A 15932-nucleotide genomic window follows, 5' to 3' on the forward strand; every position below is an offset into this window, starting at 1 on the left:
CCTCCCGTTTCTTGGAAGCCAATACCTCTGAGGACAACTGGGTCACTGCCTCTTGCAGCGCGGAGATCCTCTGTTCTTCCGTCATCTTGCTAACCTTTGTGAGCTCGCTTACAGACACCCCTCTTCCTCCCCTAGCGGCTTCTGCTCCCGCTGCGAGGTTTCAGGTTTCTGAAGCTTTGAAGAGACGGGTCTTACTGTCAGAGCTGCTACCAGGTCCCAGCTCACATAGGACCACGCCACACAGCGTCCACTTTAAAAGAGTCTTTATTGAGTTACAGGTTTCATTTCCGAACTGCAGCGTGCAGCTCTACACCTTCTGCTCTAGGTCGGCGAAGACCCGTCTGAGTCCCCGCCTCTTGCACACCAGCTTAATACCCTAGCCTTGCTCCACCTCCTTCGCCTCTCCCTACGTCTCTGGGTCCTTCTGCCCCCCTGGGCCTCCTCCCTTCTACTCTCCTCTGACGCTGACCCCCCTGATCCTTCTGCCTCCTTGCGGCGGGCTTTAGGACCTGGCTCACTCTCCGGGCTGCTTACTGCTCCAGCTTCCGCTGCATTTGAACTTGGCGCGCGCGCCCAACTCTCTACTTTCCTCTTAACCGTTGCCTCGCTCTCTGAGGAGGGCGTGACCACCCCTGACTCGTGCCCTCCCTCCTGCTGACAGCCTCCGGAACCCGATGCCTGGCTACCTTCCTCCCTGCTGCTCTCAGTCTTGAGCGTGGGTCCCGACTTCCAGCTGCTGCCGCCCTCAGTTATGAGCGTGGGTCCCGACTTCCAGCTGCTGCTCTCTGAATCTCCTCTGTTCCCTTCCTCCTGGGGTGTCCCCCCGGATCCCCCCCTTGCTCTGCTCACTGGGGCTCCCTTTTGGGAGTCCTCTGACTCACTGCTTAGGCTTGGAGATCTCGGGTCGTCATCATCACTCATTCTCCCTTCGGCTTCCTCCCCCTCGCTCTCTGTTTCCACCCTTCTCTGCGTCTCTGCTTCTGAACCCCTGACAATATCATATCAACTAAACATGAAGATGAATATGAATATGTGAGCACTGAAGGCATTGGGCTATCAATGGTCAGATATTTATTTAATATTTTTGTAGTGAGCTGGGTGTTCATCAGTATGCAGATGACACCCAGCTCTACCTCTCCTTTAAATCAGAACCAGTGAAGGCGGTGAAGGTGCTGTGTGAGTGCCTGGAGGCGGTTGGAGGATGGATGGCGGCTAACAGATTGAGGTTGAATCCTGACAAGACAGAAGTACTGTTTTGGGGGGGCAGGGGGCGGGCGGGTGTGGGGGATTCCCTGGTCCTGAGTGGGGTAACTGTGCCCCTGAAAGACCAGATGCGCAGCCTGGGAGTCATTTTGGACTCACAGCTGTCCATGGAGGCACAGGTTAATTCTGTGTCCAGGGCAGCTGTCTACCAGCTCCACCTGGTACGCAGGCTAAGACCCTACTTGCCCGCAGACTGTCTTGCCAGAGTGGTGCATGCTCTAGTTATCTCCCTCTTGGACTACTGCAATGCACTCTACGTGGGGCTACCTTTGAAGGTGACCCGGAAACTGCAATTAATCCAGAATGCGGCAGCTAGACTGGTGACTGGGAGTGGCTGTCGGGACCACATAACACCGGTTCTGAGAGATCTGCATTGGCTCCCAGTACGTTTCCGAGCACAATTCAAAGTGTTGGTGCTGACCTTTAAAGCCCTAAACGGCCTCGGTCCTGTATACCTGAAGGAGTGTCTCCACCCCCATCGTTCAGCCCAGACACTAAGATTCAGCGCCGAGGGCCTTCTGGCGGTTCCCTCATTGCAAGAAGTAAGGTTACAGGGAACCAGACAGAGGGCCTTCTCGGTAGTGGCGCCTGCCCTGTGGAACACCCTCCCAGCAGATGTCAAGGCAATAAACAACTATTTTACTTTTAAAAGACAACTGAAGGCAGCCCTCTTTAGGGAAGTTTTTAATGTCTGATGCTGTACTGTTTTTAATATTCAGTTGGAAGCCGCCCAGAGTGGCTGGGGAAACCCAGCCAGATGGGCGGGGTATAAATAATAAATTATTATTATTATTATTATTATTATTATTATTATTATTATTAATCTTAACAATCAACAATGTATGATAAACACAACATAAAATGGTATCACCCAGAAAAAGGGTTTGTGTACAAGAAAGGGAGGGACACAATTATATAACAGAATTAATATCTTACATTTCTTTGAGTTTTCCTGTGCTCTCATACCCTTCATAGTTTATTCTGGGGGGTCTTGACAACCTTCAACTCCTAGAAACATAAAAGAAAAGCATGAAAATGTAATAATTTCAGGGTTCACAGGAACAGACAAGGGTAAAGAAGAATGCTTTTAGATCTTTTCTCAAAGTCTATCTATCATAAGGAGATACACACACATCAGTGTGGAATGTGTTCCAAAAGGGGGGAGCTGCCTGGAAGAAGACCATCTCATGAGGTCGCAAGGGAGACAAACCCGTTGGTGACACCACCAAGAGGCCTCCAATGCTGGACTGATGCACTATAGCTGGCTTGGGATTTTTTAATGATAGGGTGTTTTTTTAATGGGCTTGCAGATTGTGTTATAATCTCCTCTTCTTCCTCTCCTTCCTCTTCACTTCTGGTGGTAGGGCTTGTTGTTATGGTTGTTGTTTTGTTATAAATTGGATGCGTGAATCATGAATAAATTGGATGAATGTTTGCTCATCATCATTTCAGATCCAGGACCCATCACTCCAAAATGACCTGTGGCTACAATTCCTCCTGCTGTTATCCAGCTGGCGGTCTGGGCTCGCTGAAACCAAGTTGTGGCTTTGGGGGTTTGGGGGGAAGTGGGGGCTTTTGGGGTTCAAGTGGTGGTGGAATGTCATCAAGTAGCCTCGCTATAAATCCTGCTGCCAGTGTTGGTTGCATGACTCAGTTACCACCATCGCAAGTATGCATTCAGCCACCTCCAGTTAAAGTAATCATCCCAGGAGCAGTACTTGCTGCCACGTGTGAGCCGATTTGTGTGGGAGGATACACCGCCTGTGGTGGCACATCGTCTATGGGAGGAGGCCTGGGATACGGCTGCTCTGGATGCTATTCATGCTATTAAAGGGAGCACTCAGACCAGCAGAATGCCCTCACCAGCAACTGACGAACTCGGCATGGCTTCACGACTGATTAACTCATGGGCCTTGGTGCCCACCAAGTCTGCAGGATTCCCAGACACTTGGCTCATCCATGCTTGCCTTACAAATGTGCAGCTGCTTTCCTAGGATGTGTTGATCCCAACCTCTTCTTCTTCTTCTTCTTCTTTATAAATAATATTTATTAAAATTTTAGAGACAATAAAAGTTTACAAAATTTAAACATAAAAGTTAAAAACAAAGAATAGTCGTAGCAGAAAAAAGAAAGAAAAAGGGTACAAAAATACCAAAAACAAAACACAGAAAAAATAAAAATCAGTTTAAAAAAGAAGAAAAATCAGTATTTCATATCTCATAGTTCATTTACTTGATTCCTGACTTCCTCACACCTCCCCTTTTGTATTCCCATTTAAAATTGCTTTCAGCAAATCCTTACCCTCTGTCATTTATCTTTACTCAGTATCTTAACCTGTTATAACTATATATTTTCAACCATTGTCAATCCATATTTACATATTCTTAATGGTCTTTTTTGCCAATACCACTTATTTTCCATTCCAACATCATTTTAACATTCATCTCTTCTTCTTCTTTTGGGCTTTTGCTATGTATGGAATTTATCTCCAGCTAAGGGGCAATTTTTTTAATGCCTCCAACTTGTATTGCGCTCGAATGCTATAGAAACACAATACAACTCTGAATGTTTATGTACCATCTCTCTCATCAAGATCAGTGTCTGAATTACCTTACTGCAGTGCCTGGAAGGCAATTCTTCCTTGGTTTCTGGAATTGAAATGTTCTGTCTTCCTCCTATGCATTAAACTTAGCTTCAGCATAGCACCGGTTCTCTGTGGGTTTCATTAATACTTGCCCCTCATTCCTGAGCTAACTCCCAGCTTTGATCCTATCCCTGAGAAACATGATACTTTTTGTGGGTGGGTGGTGGGGTATTTTACTCTCAAAGATAAATTGCACCACAAAATGTGGGAGGTTGGGAAATAAAAAGATTGAGGTTGGGAAGCGGGGGAGGGGGCATTCCAAATACCTCAGGGTTGTGTCAGAATTTTGTGGACAGGCTGTCAACTTGAATAAAATGTTTGGGGAGGTGTTTAAGCCCTGCCCCGTATAATGGATCACATGACACGGTGCACGCACACCATTTGAATGGCAATGCCCATCAACTTTGAGGCGGCAGACCCCTCAAATATTTTATGGGGGGCCCGAATACCCCCTGGCTCCAATAATAATAATAATAATTGTCGAGAGCCTGCTCGACATCCGAAATAATCAGTCTCACACCAAGATGACTTGAAGAAAAAGCTTTGGCTTTTGCCGTGCAATGTTTATTGTGTCCGGTGAAAATAATTCATCCTCTCTCCTCCAGCACAGCGCTTGTTGTGGGAAGGAGGACAGGAGCCTTTGGTGGGGCATATACCAGAACAGCAGAAGGCGGCAATGCTGGATGTAGCAATGGAAAGTCGGCAGGCAAAGAAACAGATGCAGCAGCCCAAAGGAGATTGGCTGGAGTCAAACTGGACATTGCTGTGTAAACTTCAGACCAAGCATGCAAAACCTTGACATCAATCTGAGGATGGCTTTGGAAAAATTGTCCTATCTTCTCCCAGTCTTTTAAACTATAATTCCCATGCTGAGGAAACCAGGGACAGTGAGTATCCAAAGCTTCTATAAGGGACTGAAGGTCAGCATCCCAAACAGCAAGGTTGTTACTGGCCAAAAGAAATTTAAGGTCTTCAAAAAACTTTTTCTGTGGTGGAGAGAGAGACTGCCCCATAATGGCAAAAGAAAAGGGGGGGTTGGGAGCACTCACCAGGGATCCACTAGGTGGATGAAGCCCTTGCCGGGCGAGGTGAGAGCTGAACGTTGTAAAACAGCATGAAGTCCGAGATAAATCACACGAGGGCACCAAATGTCGAGAGCCTGCTCGACATCCGAAATAATCAGTCTCACACCAAGATGACTTGAAGAAAAAGCTTTGGCTTTTGCCGTGCAATGTTTATTGTGTCCGGTGAAAATAATTCAGCCTCTCTCCTCCAGCACAGCGCTTGTTCTGCCTCGTACTCAACAAAGTAACAATCAAAAGGAATGCAACCTTGCCTTTGCCCACAGACAAAGAGAGTGTTATGCTACGTGAGCCAATCATTTAGTCTAGCATGAGGTGTTCACGTGCTCATCATGCTCTTAACAATATCTCGTGCTGTAAAATCAATCTGCAATCATAAGTACTCTGCTCATGCTCTTATGTACAAGCAATCATTTTCCCACATGCCCTCTTTTCTTGTTTATATTATAAGAGGGACCATTAAGCAGAATCGCATTCCCATTACCTAAGCGTTTATATTTTGCAACATAAATTCCCCTTGTAATCCCTGTGGTGGGCTGTGGTCGAAACCACCATGCAGTACATTGGGAAATCAAAAAAAAAAAAAGCAAGCATTGAATACAACACACCATAATAAAACCCACAATACATGCAATTACAATCAATAATATTTTTCTTAACCATAATCCATTAGGCAACCAAGAAAATAACCAATCCCATGGATCAAAACCTTCAGGCAGATCCAAAGGATTATGGGTTATCATTTGTTCCATATCAGTTATATACATACAACAATGAGAATGAATTAAGGCACAAATCCACCTTTAGAGGCAAAGATTACATTTAAAGCATAAAAAGCTTATAAAACAACTTCTCTTATTTCTGACATTTCTGTGTTAATAATTTTTAAAGCCAAGATAGTAGAATTAAACAAGGCTTCGGTCGAATTTGCCAATCTATGCAAATCACGGTAATTCATCCCTACACCTAAAGAGGGAAAAAGGTATCTAGAGATGGCTGTTCCTCTATAATGAGAAATAGGTGATTATACTTCCCTTCTGTTACGCAAACGAACCTCTGGGAGCTTATCTATTTTATATATCAGGGGTATCAGTATGCCTAGAGTGTAGGTTCCAGAAAAGGCAAAGGGGATTTCTTTGTAGGCCCTTGTGCCACAGAGTAACCATAAATCAGATTGAAGCAAATATGCAGATTTACTGCTCTTTCTCATCCTGTTGAACCAAACATAAAAATCTCTACACGCAGCCTGTTGTTCATAAGTCATGTAGGTTGTGACATTATTAACTAAAACTTTTGGCCTATCACTCATAGTGGTAACATTAAGAAAACAAGAAGATCCATTAACATACTCATATGTCCAATCACAATATGGATAATGACCTAAAAATATACTTCTATTATGATTAAAACGAAAACAAAGAGACGCTATTTCAAGAAGCGATAAAGACACAGGAGGTGAACTTGTACGACTGTCCTTCATATTATTGCTAATCTTATATGAAGCATTTACTGGAATGCTAGAATACCACCACCAAAAGAAAGGTTCAAAGCTTTGAGAAGCTTTTTAAAATCATTTTTCTCAGCAGCTAAAAGGCACTAGCCAAGCATATTCCGCTTGCTGTAACTAAAAAGATTGCAACAAGGTCGAGAACAGAGCCCCTTGTCTTCGCAGGCCTTGCTAAAGAACCATATTGCAACTTGCTTTCTGTCCGGGAACCATGCCAAAGCACAAAAATGAAACAACTGGAACACACTGAAATCCCCTCACCCCCTCCCCTGCCAAGAGTCCAGAATAGTTCCAAGACAGCCCTCTGTACATGCTCAGGGGAACACATCATAGGGCAGGACTCCTGAGGGAGGAGAAAAGAAAAAAAATCTGGGGGGTAAAATCCAAGTGATGCCAATAAGAATGAGAATGGTAAATTAGTCCAATGGCCACTTCCGAGCAACCTGTGTGATATTTCGTGGCTCGATTATTGGCATGTAAAACCACAATCCAGAAGAAGTCACACAACCATTTCTGCAGATACAGGAGCCCATTTGCTGTAAATAAGTCTGATGTATTGCTCCTTGTACTGCTGAGTCAAAAGTCCAAGCCCAATGAAGCGTGATGACACAGATGGGATGGTTGCTATTAGGAGGCAGCAAAACTGTAATAATGTTTGGTGGTTGAAGTGGCTTCCCAAGAAAAAGGGGGGCCAACGCAGTAGGGGTGAAGATGGCCTTTCAGCGTGCCAGGAAACACTGGAACAGCTGTGGAAGAGCCTCTTCCATTGCAGAGGTGATTGTGATCTTGTCCGCTGGATTCTTGTGTCCTTTAAGGGCAGAAAATAGTGGAGACAGAGTAGAGGTGGGCAGGTCCAAGTAACTCTTTATCCAATTCAGCTGTCCAAGAATTTGTTGTAAATCCACCAGTTTATGATGATCAGGGAACTGTAGTTGAGGCGTGACTGGAATGGCAGCAGATGCTGTCAGCTTGTGTCCCAGGTACGTAATGGGTAAAGTCCGCTGGGTAAAGTCCTTAGCCATTGTCAATCCAACAGGTTTTATCCTTTGCAGGATTTTGGGACACGGTGGAGGACAAGGCCGTGGCTAGCAAGCGAGCTTTATGCGTCTCAGTGCCCACTGGCTGGCAGGCTTTAAGCATATCAGCAATGGCTATATTTGATGTTGTCATCAAAGGGCACAGTGCTTGCTTACAGTCCTCATTTCCATTATCAAACGCAAGCTGGCGTACAATCAGTTCTTGTGCTGCCAGGTCCTGAACTTGCCGCTTGAGGGTATTATACAAGCCATCAACAAATTGTCCATAGGGCTCTGTAGGGCCCTGTCTGACGCTTCCCAATCGGCCATCGCGCTCATTCTTGTCATCAGGGACAGAGGCCAGAGCCTCTCGGGCTGAGGCTGTAGTGGCCTCCCAATACTGAGGGTCGAGAGTTAGCTGTTGGGCAATGGTAAGAAAATTGCCTCCACCCGTCAGCCCATCGAGGACATCAGTTTGGGTCAGCATAATGGGGGCTGGGGGTGCAGGAGAAATCACAGGAAAGAGATTAGGAGTTGTACAATCAAAACCCAACAATGGGGCAGCGGCGCGGAGAGATTCTTGGAGAGGAGTCGTAACGGGAGGCGCAGGAAGCGGAGAATGCGGAGAATGCAGGAGAGGGAGGACAGGAGCCTTTGGTGGGGCATATACCAGAACAGCAGAAGGCGGCAATGCTGGATATAGCAATGGAAAGTCGGCAGGCAAAGAAACAGATGCAGCAGCCAAAAGGAGATTGGCTGGAGTCAAACTGGACATTGCTGTGTAAACTTCAGACCAAGCATGCAAAACCTTGACATCAATCTAAGGATGGCTTTGGAAAAATTGTCCTATCTTCTCCCAGTCTTTTAAACTATAATTCCCATGCTGAGGAAACCAGGGACAGTGAGTATCCAAGGCTTCTATAAGGGACTGAAGGTCAGCATCCCGAACAGCAAGGTTGTTACTGGCCAAAAGAAATTTAAGGTCTTCAAAAAACTTTTTCTGTGGTGGAGAGAGAGACTGCCCCATAATGGCAAAAGAAAAGGGGGGGTTGGGAGCATTCACCAGGGATCCACTAGGTGGATGAAGCCCTTGCCGGGCGAGGTGAGAGCTGAACGTTGTAAAACAGCATGAAGTCCGAGATAAATCACACGAGGGCACCAAATGTCGAGAGCCTGCTCGACATCCGAAATAATCAGTCTCACACCAAGATGACTTGAAGAAAAAGCTTTGGCTTTTGCCGTGCAATGTTTATTGTGTCTGGTGAAAATAATTCATCCTCTCTCCTCCAGCACAGCGCTTGTTCTGCCTCGTACTCAACAAAGTAACAATCAAAAGGAATGCAACCTTGCCTTTGCCCACAGACAAAGAGAGTGTTATGCTACGTGAGCCAATCATTTAGTCTAGCATGAGGTGTTCACGTGCTCATCATGCTCTTAACAATATCTCGTGCTGTAAAATCAATCTGCAATAATAAGTACTCTGCTCATGCTCTTATGTACAAGCAATCATTTTCCCACAAATAATAATAAATTTATTATTTATACCCTGCTCATCTTCCTGGGTTTCCCAAGCCACTCTGGGTGGCTCCCAACAGAATATTAAAATACAATAGTCCGTCAAACATTAAAAGTTTCCCTAAACAGGGCTGCCTTCAGATGTCTTCTAAAAGTCTGGTAGTTGTTTTTCTCTTTGACATCTGGTGGGAGGGTGTTCCACAGGGAGGGTGCCACTACCGAGAAGGCCCTCTGCCTGGTTCCCTGTAACTTGGCTTATCACAGTGAGGGAACCGCCAGAAGGCCCTCAGCGCTGGGCCTCAGTGTCCGGGCAGAACGATGGGGGTGGAGACACTCCTTCAGGTATACTGGACTGAGGCCTTTTAGGGCTTTAAAGGTCAGCACCAACACTTTGAATTGTGCTCGGAAATGTACTCATCCTGGAATGTCCCACATTTCCTTAGGATGTTGTTAAAGCTTGTTGGGTCATATCTCTTTTGACCCACTGCATCTGCTGCAAGGGCCCTGCATGTTCTCAGCTTTCTGCCTCTTAACAAAACGAAACGACCTTGCTAAGATTCTCAGACAGACTGCTCTCCAGAGAGAGCTCAGATCAAAGGAGAAATGGATGCATCATGTGGGCAGTGCACCCACTTGATAAGAACACTCCTGGAGTGTTAACTCCTGAGAAGCCAGAACCACAACAGATGTCCCTATTTTCATAGGAGAAATGTTGGAGGGTATGGAGATATCCGACCCCCAAGCTGTTTGATGGCAATCTTGTATAGGGAAGTTTTTTAAATGTTCAATGTTTTATTATGTTTTGTAGAGTGTCTGGGGCAGCCCAGTAAGATGTGTGGAGTATAAGAAGTAAAGTTTCATTATGGAATGGGACTTCCCTATACTCATCAGAGAAAGGATGGAGCATATCTAACACCCATCCCTTCCCTATATCAGCATCTATTGCATAATCGTTCATTTCTCTTTTATCCTGTGGTATTTTGTAAAGGTTGCATGAAAGCTTCCATACACAATAGAGTAATTTTCCCCAAATGAAATATAGAGAAGTATATATGCTCACAACCTTCAGAGTGCTGGCAATGAAATTGATTGAGAACAGTAAAACAAAGATGATCAAAATGATTAAGGAGAGGACTGGACAAAGGGGAAACCCCACAACACAAGCACTCAAGCAAGGGTTTCTCTTTACACACTGAGAGAGACGTGAAGACCCAACCACCTTTGCAGCAGGCAGGGTTGGTCTGGAGAGACGGGGTGATTCCTCCCCTCTGCAGAGAATGTTGCAAGACCCTGCCTGTCTCCCATAGGGGGAGTCATCCCTATCAGGAATGGCGTCCCCCTCCATCTGGTAAATAGCCAGACACTACATGACATTGATCCCTGGCATTGATGCTCTTCCAGAAGTAATCTGGGAAGAAGAAGAAGAGAAGAAGAGTTTGGATTTGATATCCCGCCTTTCACTCCCCTTCAGGAGTCTCAAAGCGGCTAACATTCTCCTTTCCCTTCCTCCCCCACAACAAACACTCTGTGAGGTGAGTGGGGCTGAGAGACTTCAGAGAAGTGTGACTAGCCCAAGGTCACCCAGCAGCTGCATGTGGAGGAGCGGAGACGCGAACCTGGTTTCCCAGATTACGTGACTACCGCTCTTAACCACTACACCACACTGGCTCTCTGGGACAATGTCAAAGGTTTCTATACCACTTATTTTCCATCTGTGGTGAATGGTGGAATCGGTGTGAGTAACCCCAAAGATTATACAGTTGTCTGGGACTGGGCAGAGGAGGAGTGTTGGAGACTGCCTCTCCATCCTGACCCTTCCAGGGAGGAGGAAGAGGAAGGCAGTATTGATTTACAGCCATGGTTTGAGGGAGGTCACAGCTCAGTGGCAGATGAGAGGGAAAATTGGGAGAGGAGGAGGCAGAACTGGAACGGCAGCTGGCTGACATGGTGTCTTTAGAAAGGATTCCAGGCCCCCACCTCCCAGAACCCAGTGACCCTTAAAAGTAGGAGAGCAAAGAGCCCAAAGACAGAGGGCATGTAGCAGCACCCATAGAAGCGATGAAGTGGGAGAGAGAGGCGGTGGAGATTAACTCAGGACAGTGCCATTGGCTGGGTTCCATAGCCTCTCTCTGTAATATTGAAATCAAAAGGAGGGTAAGAAACTTTTCCTTGTCTTTATACTTTCCTGGGCAACCAGCCAGGAGCTGCTGACATCACCCTGACAACTGTTTTGTGTGCCAACACAAGCACTCCATTGGTGCTTCCTGCTACTCATTTCCCCACTGACTTATTGCTTGCTTCCTTGATCACTTTCCTTCCCCTCATGAGTTTTCGTTCCTCCACCCCTCCTCTGGCCACTTTCCCTCACTCTTGCCTGCTCTTGCGCTTGCTCTGGAAGTCCCTGCTCTCTGGATGCAGAGACAAACATGACTTTCTGCAAAATAGGTTCCTGCATCATTTTCCACCAGCTGCTAGGAAGCTGGATAAATCCAGTCTGTGATAAAGTGCTGTGTAAGTATCACTGGGAACAAGGCTGCAAGACTAACAGTGTCAGCCTACAAAGAAATATGGCTGATAAAGTGAGTCAGGGCATTGGAATACTTTCACTCCTTTCCCTAGAGTCTATGTTTTGTAATACTTTTGGGTTTAACCATTATAGCTATGCTGTAAAGGGTTCCAATTACTTCACTAATTTCCATGCATTCGCATGCCTGTGGCTTATTTACCTGACAGATGGTGATCCAGCCTCTGTTTAAAATCCTCCAGAAGTCCACTATTTAGCTCTTACCATCAGAAATGCCTGGTGGTCGGAATCTCCTTTCTTCTCATTTGAATCTATTGGTTCTGGTCCAACACTCTGAAGCAGGAGAAAAACAAGCTCGCTCCATCTTCCATGTGATGGAAGGAATGTCTATAGAAGTGACGAGTCTCTGAGAGATTTTGAACAGTGGACTGCACTGCTTTGCAATGTGGTGGACTGTCCTTCTCCTAGATGACCCCCAAGGTCCCTTCCATCTCTACACTTCCATGGTTCTATGAATGACTATAAGTCTAATAAAAGGAAACTCAATGGAACCACAACCAGTGGTGATACAGATAGGTGAGATTTATTGTAGCGGGAGGACAGTTGCATGACATAATGTATGTTAACATTATGGGGTTATTGGGTTGTTGCTCTTAACTTTATGTTAACTTTATGTTAACATATCTTTATGTTGCATGACATAAAGTTAAGCAATTGTGGTCCCTGCCTGTTTGGAGGAGGCAGTGGTAAATCCACTTCTTAAGAAACCTTCCCTGGATTTGGAAACCTAACTAACTATGGACCAGTTGCTAATCTTCCTTTCCTGAGCTGGAAAGGTTCTGGAGCGAGTGGTCGCAGACCAGAACAAGGCGCTTTCGGAAGAAACTGCTTTTCTGGATCCATTTCAATTGAGGATTAGGAACAGTTTTGGTACAGAACTGCTTTGGTTGCCCTGTATGATGTCCAGATAAGACTGAGACACTGTTAGTGGGTGGTTCCCTAGACCAGATGGGTGGGAGATTGAGAGGTCTGGAGGGTGGCAACTCGAGAAAGGGACCTTCACTGTGGTGGCTCCCCGTCTGTGGAATGCTCTCCCCAGGAAAGTTCACCTGGTGCCATCATTATATACTTTTAGGCGCCAGCCAAAAATGTTCCATTTTAATGGAGCCTTTGGTTGATTTGATTGACATCCTATGCCCTTTAAAAATGGGGGGTAGGGGGATTATTTGGTTGTTGCTTTTATCTTGTTTATATATTTTGTGGTTTTATATTTTGATTTTGTTCTGTGAACTGCCTTGAGACCTCCTGGTATAAGGCAATATATAAATTCTAAATAATAATAATATTAATAATAAAACAAACAATGCATTGAAGTGTAAAATAATTAAAAGACTGTTTTAAGGTTGCCTGCTGTGATTTAATCAAAGGGATACAGAGAAAAACAGAGCTTCTTGGGAAACAGGAAGCATCATATTCAGAGATCCATCAATGAATGACAAGTGTATGTCATTCACACTTTGGTGTCCCACAAATTTTGGTCAAAGTACATTAGGTACAAGGGGAGAAAAAGTTACATATCCAAGAGAAAAGGGAGGAAAACAGAAAGATGCACTGAGCAGAGAGGTGTAGACCTGAGTATCAGAGATGCTAGGAGATCCTTGATCCAGTCCATTTGGGCTTGTCTAGAAGGAAAGACCCAGCATTTCTGACCCCTGAGTGCATACAATCACCAGCCATTCACCCAACACATGCAATTCAGGGACCATTTCCCCCCTTTCCTCTGGGGATCATGTTCAGATTCAAAAGAGGAAAAAGTTAATCCTTCTCTCAGTAAAGGAGCTGTCACCAGAGGGGTAGAGCGCTAGTTTTATTTCAGGCGAGATGCAGTGAGCCCTGAATTTATTCACATAAAGTTGATGTCGGCTATTCTACCGAAAGAGCCTCTGTATATTTTAGACGTTGTAGTACTTCGACCAGGAACAGGAAAAGGAAAAGGAACAGGAACAGGAATGGGACGTAGCTGGATGGATATACCCATGTTCATAGATGGCATCTTGAACGGCAGCTGTTAATCTGAAAAAAAGGAGACAAACACTTAGAATCATAGAATCATAGACTTTGATTATGTTTATAGATGACATTGTGGAAAGGCAGTTCTGAAAAAAGAGGGACATTTAGTCCAACTCCCTGCAATGCAGAAAACTCAATTCAAGTATCCATGACAGATGGCCCTTGGCATCCATATAAATAACAGAGGTAAGGAAAGAGTGAGAAAACACATAAAAAGAAAAAGAATTAACAAATCCCCCTAAAAAAGAGACAGTGAAACAGGACATTAAGATATTACACAATTGCGTGGCAAGTCCCCCTCCCCCCATGAGAAATAAAGACACAGGACACGGTATATAAGGTTAATGGGCGGGAAATGGCCGCAAATTTATTGATTGCAGGAATTGAGCGGTATTGGCTTAGGCATTGGTCCTATCAGCTAACCGGCTTCAGCCCGATTGCATGAAGACCGATGAGGGTTAACCACCAGTAGGGGGAGTCCTGCTGATGTACATCAACTAGGATCTCCCCCAGGGTCACCACTCGGGGGCGTGCCTTAGGCCCACACCTCCATAGGCTTTGGACAGGGCAACGCCCCCTGGAATCCTTTACCGGACTACCCTTTGCTTTGGGGGAAGGTGATGGCACTTCCTTCCCCCTCATTTGCATAACAATACCCCTACCAATGCCTAACTGCCAATGCTGAGGAATTGTGACGATCTGCTACGAGGTGGACTAAAAAGACCAAATGGCAGGTGCCAATTCACCAAGTGAAAAAAAATCCTACCAGGCCCCTTGACGGTGACCAAACGAAGTCCATAGCAAGGTCAGAGGAGCAAGTAAAGGGCGGGCAGGGTGGGAAACCTGATCAGATGTAGAGGCAAGAGAGGGTGGACCTTGGGCGTGCCAGGCATAAATAGCCCGGGCCACGCCTCCCTGACCAGCTGATTGGCTATGCAGGGAGCTGACGCGCCCGAGGATTTTATATATTGAATATATAAAACAGAAGCAATTAGAGAAAAAGGCAGGTGACTGCATCACTACAGAGTATTGGTATTAGGTTATCGTCTCTCTCTCTCTCTCTCTTCCTCAGCCACCTATCACAGCTTCCAAGAATTTGGTAAAAACCATTCAGAAACCAGAGGCCACCGAGAGCAAGTCTCAAAATCCATGGTAAAACCCCAGAGCTGACCTGTCTGAAGGTGTTGACAATGGGATGACATTTTAAAACGAGTAAAACGGAAAGAACACGTAGTAGAATATCATCTGGGGAAGATACTAGAATCCTGTTACAAAGTGGATGGAGAGTAGGAGCCCAGTGGTGTAGCGTGGGCAAGTAATTTACGCCCTCTAACCCGTGGATTTTAGCACTCAATTTTCGCACTGCGAGTGCGCGTGCGCCCCCCCCCCATGTTGCGCCCGGTGCGGCCGGCCCCCCTGCACCCCCCACGCTACGTCACTGTAGGAGCCAGATGGGGGAAAGGACATTTTAGAAGAAAACTGGCAATTGTATCCAATATATTATTTCCCTGATGATATTCCTCTAATAAGAGCGTTGGACAAAAGTTCCTTTGGAAGATGAGGAAAGGCTTCCTATTTCACAATACCTGGCTTTACTTATTCTATAGTGGCTGTAATTATGGAGATGAACTTCCAACGGGAAAGCGTTTCTTAAAAAATCAAAAATCACACACTGGGTTTTCTGGTGCCTGGTCAAATGTGAGTTCCGATTGAACCTTCTCCCACATTTGAGGCTCATGAAAGGTTTCTCCCCTGTGTGAATCCCCTGGTGCTTCTTAAGGCATGAGCTCTGACTGAAACATTTCCCACACTTGTAGGGATTCTCTCACAGTTAAAGGACTACAACTCCCATCATTCCTGGCTATTGGCTGTACCAACACAGTTACGGGGCACAAAATGTGTTAATTCCTTGTAAAGGCTTATTATGCTTATTAGTCAGTCAAGAGACTAGGAATGTTTTATTTGATCAAATTACCACCTACCCAACAAATTGCTAATTAAACCATTGAAGGCCTTCCTCTTTCAATAAGAAGCCTTTGAAGTGGAATATGTTTTTAAGTATATGTGTTAGAAGCTGCCCAGAGTGGCTGGGGCAACCCAGGCAGACGGGCAGGGCTTAATTCTTATGATTCTTATGATTCTGGTTATGATTATCCCAGTCTGCACTACATGAGAACTATATTTTGACTGAGTTATATATGGAACTGTGCTTAATTGTTCTTACCCTTTTCTCATTTTATGGTTGTACCAGTTTTATTTTTATGTAATTGTATATTTTATTGTAATAACCCACCATGGGACCTTATAGCAA

The 15932-nt window shown here is 45.3% G+C and overlaps 1 long non-coding RNA gene across 1 annotated transcript; it reads right to left on the bottom strand.

Moving 5' to 3' along the window:
- Positions 1–12946: 12946 nt before the first annotated feature.
- Positions 12947–14873, bottom strand: LOC309520753. The gene is made up of 2 exons (XR_014214377.1): positions 14793–14873; positions 12947–13624 (listed from the first exon to the last, which is right to left on the bottom strand). It is a non-coding gene; the product is annotated as an uncharacterized lncRNA (long non-coding RNA).
- Positions 14874–15932: the final 1059 nt, after the last annotated feature.

Source organism: Podarcis vaucheri (assembly GCF_965113315.1).
Source record: "Podarcis vaucheri genome assembly, chromosome: 16".
Classification (NCBI taxonomy): Eukaryota; Metazoa; Chordata; class Lepidosauria; order Squamata; family Lacertidae; genus Podarcis; species Podarcis vaucheri.